A 7,440-nucleotide genomic window follows, 5' to 3' on the forward strand; every position below is an offset into this window, starting at 1 on the left:
TGGATGGATAGGACACTTACATAGACGGGGTGGATGTATGGATAGGACACTTCGACATACGGGATTGATGGATTGATACGACACTTCGATCAACGGGATGGATGGATGGATAGGACACTTCGACCGACGGGATGGATTGATGGAGAGGACACTTCGACAGACGGCGTGGATGGATGGATAGGACACTTCGACAGACGGGGTGGATGGATGGATAGGACACTTCGACAGACGGGGTGGATGGATGGATAGGACACTTTGACCGACGGGGTGGATGGATGGATAGGACACTTCGACCGACGGGATGGATGGATGGATAAGACACTTCGACAGACGGGATGGATGGATGGATAGGACACTTCGACAGACGGGATGGATGGATAGGACACTTCGACCGACGGGATGGATGGATGGATAGATGGATAGGACACTTCGACAGACGGGATGGATGGATAGGACACTTCGACCGACGGGATGGATGGATGGATAGGACACTTCGACCGACTGGATGGATGGATAGGACAGTTCGACCAACGGGATGGATGGATGGATAGGACACTTCGACAGACGGGATGGATCGATGGATAGGACACTTCGACAGACGGGATGGATGGATGGATAGGACACTTCATCAGACGGGATGGATGGATGGATAGGACACTTCGACAGACGGGATGGATGGATAGATGGATAGGACACTTCGACAGACGGATGGATGGATAGGACACTTCGACAGACTGGATGGATGGATAGGACACTTCGACAGACGGGATGGATGGATAGGACACTTCGACAGACAGGATGGATGGATGGATAGGACACTTCGACAGACGGGATGAATGGATAGGACACTTTGACCGACGGGATGGATGGATAGATAGGACACTTCGACCAACGGGATGGATGGATAGGACACTTCGATAGACGGGATGGATGGATGGATAGGACACTTCGACAGACGGGATGGATGGATAGGACACTTCGGCCGACGGGATGGATGGATGGATAGATGGATAGGACACTTCGACAGACGGGATGGATGGATAGGACACTTCGACCGACGGGATGGATGGATGGATTGGACACTTCGACCAACGGGATGGATGGATGGATAGGACACTTCGACAGACGGGATGGATGGATGGATAGGACACTTCGACAGACGGGATGGATGGATGGATAGGACACTTCGACAGACGGGATGGATGGGACAATTCGACCGACGGGGTGGATTGATAGGACACTTCATCAGACGGGATGGATGGATGGATAGGACACTTCGACAGACGGGATGGATGGATAGGACACTTCGACAGACGGATGGATAGGACAGTTCGACAGACTGGATGGATGGATAGGACACTTCGACAGACGGGATGGATAGGACACTTCGACAGACGGGATGGATAGGACACTTCGACAGACGGGATGGATGGATAGGACACTTCGACAGACGGGATGGATGGATGGATAGGACACTTCGACAGACGGATGGATGGATAGGACACTTCGACAGACTGGATGGAAGGATAGGACACTTCGACAGACGGGATGGATGGATAGGACACTTCGACAGACAGGATGGATGGATGGATAAGACACTTCGACAGACGGGATGGATGAATAGGACACTTTGACCGACGGGATGGATGGATAGATAGGACACTTCGACCAACGGGATGGATGGATGGATAGGACACTTCGATAGACGGGATGGATGGATGGATAGGACACTTCGACAGACGGGATGGATGGATAGGACACTTCGGCCGACGGGATGGATGGATGGATAGATGGATAGGACACTTCGACAGACGGGATGGATGGATAGGACACTTCGACCGACGGGATGGATGGATGGATAGGACACTTCGACCGACGGGATGGATGGATGGATTGGACACTTCGACCAACGGGATGGATGGATGGATAGGACACTTCGACAGACGGGATGGATGGATGGATAGGACACTTCGACAGACGGGATGGATGGGACAATTCGACCGACGGGGTGGATTGATAGGACACTTCATCAGACGGGATGGATGGATGGATAGGACACTTCGACAGACGGGATGGATGGATAGGACACTTCGACAGACGGATGGATAGGACACTTCGACATACGGGATTGATGGATTGATACGACACTTCGATCAACGGGATGGATGGATGGATAGGACACTTCGACCGACGGGATGGATGGATGGATAGGACACTTCGACAGACGGCGTGGATGGATGGATAGGACACTTCGACAGACGGGGTGGATGGATGGATAGGACACTTCGACCGACGGGGTGGATGGATGGATAGGAAACTTCGACCGACGGGGTGGATGGATGGATAGGACACTTTGACCGACGGGGTGGATGGATGGATAGGACACTTCGACAGACGGGATGGAAGGATAGGACACTTCGACCGACGGGATGGATGAATGGATAGGAAACTTCCACCGACGGGACGGATGGATAGGACACTTCGACATACAGGATGGATGGATGGATAGGATACTTACATAGACGGGGTGGATGGATGGATAAGACACTTCGACCGACGGGATGAATGGATGGATAGGACACTTCGACAGACGGGATGGATGGATAGGAAACTTCGACCGACGGGATGGATGGATGGATAGGACACTTAAACCGACGGGATGGATGGATGGATAGGACACTTCGACCAACGGCATGGATGGATGGATAGGACACTTCGACAGACGGGATGGATGGATGGATAGGACACTTCGACAGACGGGATGGATGGATGGATAGGACACTTCGACAGACGGGATGGATGGGACAATTCGACCGACGGGGTGGATTGATAGGACACTTCATCAGACGGGATGGATGGATGGATAGGACACTTCGACAGACGGGATGGATGGAAAGGACACTTCGACAGACGGATGGATAGGACACTTCGACATACGGGATTGATGGATTGATACGACACTTCGATCAACGGGATGGATGGATGGATAGGACACTTCGACCGACGGGATGGATGGATGGAGAGGACACTTCGACAGACGGCGTGGATGGATGGATAGGACACTTCGACAGACGGGGTGGATGGATGGATAGGACACTTCGACCGACGGGGTGGATGGATGGATAGGACACTTTGACCGACGGGGTGGATGGATGGATAGGACACTTCGACCGACGGGATGGATGGATGGATAGGACACTTCGACAGACGGGATGGATGGATAGGACACTTCGACCGACGGGATGGATGAATGGATAGGAAACTTCCACCGACGGGACGGATGGATCGGACACTTCGACATACAGGATGGATGGATGGATAGGATACTTACATAGACGGGGTGGATGGATGGATAAGACACTTCGACCGACGGGATGAATGGATGGACAGGACATTTCGACAGACGGGATGGATGGATAGGAAACTTCGACCGACGGGATGGATGGATGGATAGGACACTTAAACCGACGGGATGGATGGATGGATAGGACACTTCGACCAACGGCATGGATGGATGGATAGGACACTTCGACAGACGGGATGGATGGATGGATAGGACACTTCGACAGACGGGATGGATGGATGGATAGGACACTTCATCAGACGGGATGGATGGATGGATAGGACACTTCGACAGACGGATGGATGGATGGATAGGACACTTCGACAGACGGATGGATGGATGGATAGGACACTTCGACAGACTGGATGGATGGATAGGACACTTCGACAGACGGGATGGATGGATAGGACACTTCGACAGACAGGATGGATGGATGGATAGGACACTTCGACAGACGGGATGGATGGATAGGACACTTTGACCGACGGGATGGATGGATAGATAGGATACTTCGACCAACGGGATGGATGGATGGATAGGACACTTCGATAGACGGAATGGATGGATGGATAGGACACTTCGACAGACGGGATGGATGGATAGGACACTTCGGCCGACGGGATGGATGGATGGATAGATGGATAGGACACTTCGACAGACGGGATGGATGGATAGGACACTTCGACCGACGGGATGGATGGATGGATAGGACACTTCGACCGACGGGATGGATGGATGGATAGGACACTTTGACAGACGGGATGGATGGATCGGACACTTCGACCGACGGGATGGATGGATGGATGGATGGATGGATAGATGGATAGGACACTTCGACAGACGGAATGGATGGATCGGACACTTCGACCGACGGGATGGATGGATGGATAGGACACTTCGACCAACGGGATGGATGGATGGATAGGACACTTCGACCAACGGGATGGATGGATGGATAGGACACTTCGACAGACGGGATGGATGGACGGATAGGACACTTCGACAGACGGGATGGATGGATGGATAGGACACTTCATCAGACGGAATGGATGGATGGATAGGACACTTCGACAGACGGGATGGATGGATAGGACACTTCGACAGACGGATGGATAGGACACTTCGACAGACTGGATGGATGGATAGGACACTTCGACAGACGGGATGGATAGGACACTTCGACAGACGGGATGGATAGGACACTTCAACAGACGGTATGGATGGATAGGACACTTCGACAGACGGGATGGATGGATGGATAGGACACTTCCAAAGACGGGGTGGATGGATGGATAGGACACTTCGACAGACGGGATGGATGGATAGGACACTTCGACAGACGGGATGGATGGATGGATAGGACACTTCGACAGACGGGGTGGATGGATGGATAGGACACTTCGATAGACGGGATGGTTGAACAGACCTAAACAGAAGTAATAAGATATTACATATATTACAATATATAATAAACAAAAATAATTATTACACATATTAAAATATATTACAAACACAAGTGAGACTCAGGCTTCTTCTTCTTTCGTTTATCATCATTAGATGTCCAGCTCAATGTCGTGCAGCCACGCCCTTATCTCGGATCAAACATCAAAGAGGCCGGCCTCCGGTGGTGGTCTGTACAGGACACAGAGGTGATTATGTGATCGGCAGATCGGCAGGGTTCTGGATACAGGGCTGCAGGCTCTGGATACAAAGTTATGGATACAGGGTTCTGGATACGGGGCTGCAGAGGACGCTGCAGAGACCAATCAGTCATCATTCCCACAAACTGGTAGTTCCTCATCATTGCTGACAGACGGGATGGATGGATGGATAGGACACTTACATAGACGGGGTGGATGGATGGATAGGACACTTCGACATACGGGATTGATGGATTGATACGACACTTCGATCAACGGGATGGATGGATGGATAGGACACTTCGACCGACGGGATGGATGGATGGAGAGGACACTTCGACAGACGGCGTGGATGGATGGATAGGACACTTCGACAGACGGGGTGGATGGATGGATAGGACACTTCGACAGACGGGGTGGATGGATGGATAGGACACTTACAAAGACGGGGTGGATGGATGGATAGGACACTTCGACAGACGGATGGATGGATAGGACACTTCGACAGACTGGATGGATGGATAGGACACTTCGACAGACGGGATGGATGGATAGGACACTTCGACAGACAGGATGGATGGATGGATAGGACACTTCGACAGACGGGATGGATGGATAGGACACTTTGACCGACGGGATGGATGGATAGATAGGATACTTCGACCAACGGGATGGATGGATGGATAGGACACTTCGATAGACGGGATGGATGGATGGATAGGACACTTCGACAGACGGGATGGATGGATAGGACACTTCGGCCGACGGGATGGATGGATGGATAGATGGATAGGACACTTCGACAGACGGGATGGATGGATAGGACACTTCGACCGACGGGATGGATGGATGGATAGGACACTTCGACCGACGGGATGGATGGATGGATAGGACACTTTGACAGACGGGATGGATGGATCGGACACTTCGACCGACGGGATGGATGGATGGATAGATGGATAGGACACTTCGACAGACGGAATGGATGGATCGGACACTTCGACCGACGGGATGGATGGATGGATAGGACACTTCGACCAACGGGATGGATGGATGGATAGGACACTTCGACCAACGGGATGGATGGATGGATAGGACACTTCGACAGACGGGATGGATGGACGGATAGGACACTTCGACAGACGGGATGGATGGATGGATAGGACACTTCATCAGACGGAATGGATGGATGGATAGGACACTTCGACAGACGGGATGGATGGATAGGACACTTCGACAGACGGATGGATAGGACACTTCGACAGACTGGATGGATGGATAGGACACTTCGACAGACGGGATGGATAGGACACTTCGACAGACGGGATGGATAGGACACTTCGACAGACGGTATGGATGGATAGGACACTTCGACAGACGGGATGGATGGATGGATAGGACACTTCCAAAGACGGGGTGGATGGATGGATAGGACACTTCGACAGACGGGATGGATGGATAGGACACTTCGACAGACGGGATGGATGGATGGATAGGACACTTCGACAGACGGGGTGGATGGATGGATAGGACACTTCGATAGACGGGATGGTTGAACAGACCTAAACAGAAGTAATAAGATATTACATATATTACAATATATAATAAACAAAAATAATTATTACACATATTAAAATATATTACAAACACAAGTGAGACTCAGGCTTCTTCTTCTTTCGTTTATCATCATTAGATGTCCAGCTCAATGTCGTGCAGCCACGCCCTTATCTCGGATCAAACATCAAAGAGGCCGGCCTCCGGTGGTGGTCTGTACAGGACACAGAGGTGATTATGTGATCGGCAGATCGGCAGGGTTCTGGATACAGGGCTGCAGGCTCTGGATACAAAGTTATGGATACAGGGTTCTGGATACGGGGCTGCAGAGGACGCTGCAGAGACCAATCAGTCATCATTCCCACAAACTGGTAGTTCCTCATCATTGCTGACAGACGGGATGGATGGATGGATAGGACACTTACATAGACGGGGTGGATGGATGGATAGGACACTTCGACATACGGGATTGATGGATTGATACGACACTTCGATCAACGGGATGGATGGATGGATAGGACACTTCGACCGACGGGATGGATGGATGGAGAGGACACTTCGACAGACGGCGTGGATGGATGGATAGGACACTTCGACAGACGGGGTGGATGGATGGATAGGACACTTCGACAGACGGGGTGGATGGATGGATAGGACACTTACAAAGACGGGGTGGATGGATGGATAGGACACTTCGACCGACGGGATGAATGGATGGATAGGACACTTCGACAGACGGGATGGATGGATAGGACACTTTGACCGACGGGATGGATGGATGGATAGGACACTTACATAGACGGGGTGGATGGATGGATAGGACACTTCGACCGACGGGATGGATGGATGGATAGGACACTTCGACCGACGGGATGGATGGATGGATAGGACACTTCGACAGAC

This window comes from Gymnoscopelus microlampas (genome assembly GCF_963454915.1).
Source record: "Gymnoscopelus microlampas genome assembly, chromosome: 17".
NCBI lineage: Eukaryota > Metazoa > Chordata > Actinopteri > Myctophiformes > Myctophidae > Gymnoscopelus > Gymnoscopelus microlampas.